We start from the raw sequence: 965 nt of genomic DNA, 5'->3' as shown, positions 1-965 counted from the left end.
TCTTGTGGATAAATGAAGGACTGCAGGCAAGTATGCAGAGGACAGGAAGAGGCTAGGAGTTGGGAGACATTTTCCTACAGCTGGGAAAGTGTCCCTTGAAGAGCAACTGGTTCATTCTTGGCAGTTTCCTGAGGTGAGAGGGGTCCCTAAGGAGAGGGTTGGATGTTCTTAGAGAGGTTGGGAGTGGGGAGGAGGCCCACAGAGAGTGATGGAGGAAGCCTAGACCTGGTGCTGGGATGTATCAGTCCTGTCTCCTGTATCTATTCCAGACTTCTGACTGGCATCAACATTGGCCTCCCTGTGCTCGCTTCAGCAGCACATATACTAAAATTGGAACCATACAGAGAAGATTAGCGTGGTCCCTGCACAAGGATGACACGCAAATTCATGAAGCGTTCCATAAAAACAAACAAACAAACAAAAAAACACGTTGGCCTCCCTTTCTTTAGTTCAATCCTGCCTTCTTTTCTTTCAGTTGAATCTTTTCAGGCTGGAATCTTTAAACTTAATTACAAAATGAAACGAAAACAGCAAAGCTACACTCTCAATGCCTGGACCCACGACCCCAGACATACTAGCAGCTCAACCACAGAGCAGCTTGGCTACCAAGGCTCATGGGCCAAACACCTCCCCATTTCAATTTCTCATCTCAGCCCTGGGTGGATCAAGCATAATGGATTCAGGCTGGCGCCATGGCTGGACCTGGGTGGGGGTGGGGAGCTCAGTTCTTCCCCTGCCTTCCTTCTTTTTTTTTTTTTTTTTTTAAGATTTATTAGTTTATTTGAGAGGGAGAGAGAAAGCCCCAGAGAGGTGAATGTCAGAGGGAGAAGCAGACTCCCTGCTGAGTGAGGGGCCTGATGCGGGACTCAATCCTGGGATCATGAGCTGAGCTGAAGGCAGACATTTAACTGACTGAGCCACCCAGGCTTCCCTCCAGACCTCTTCTTAGCTGCCTTCTCTGAGCA

General features: G+C 48.5%; 1 non-coding gene across 1 annotated transcript; it reads left to right on the top strand.

Annotated features, from left to right (window-relative positions):
* Positions 1-300: 300 nt before the first annotated feature.
* Positions 301-407, top strand: LOC114205510 (U6 spliceosomal RNA). Its single transcript, XR_003608405.1, has one exon. It is a non-coding gene; the product is annotated as a U6 spliceosomal RNA (small nuclear RNA).
* Positions 408-965: the final 558 nt, after the last annotated feature.

The sequence above is a fragment of the Eumetopias jubatus genome, unplaced genomic scaffold (genome assembly GCF_037043125.1).
Source record: "Eumetopias jubatus isolate StellerSeaLion01/CBP00866 unplaced genomic scaffold, mEumJub1_p1.0 scaffold_17, whole genome shotgun sequence".
NCBI classification, from domain to species: Eukaryota; Metazoa; Chordata; class Mammalia; order Carnivora; family Otariidae; genus Eumetopias; species Eumetopias jubatus.
The sequence above is the reverse complement of the archived record's forward strand: the minus strand, read 5'-3'. Positions and strand labels throughout refer to the sequence as shown.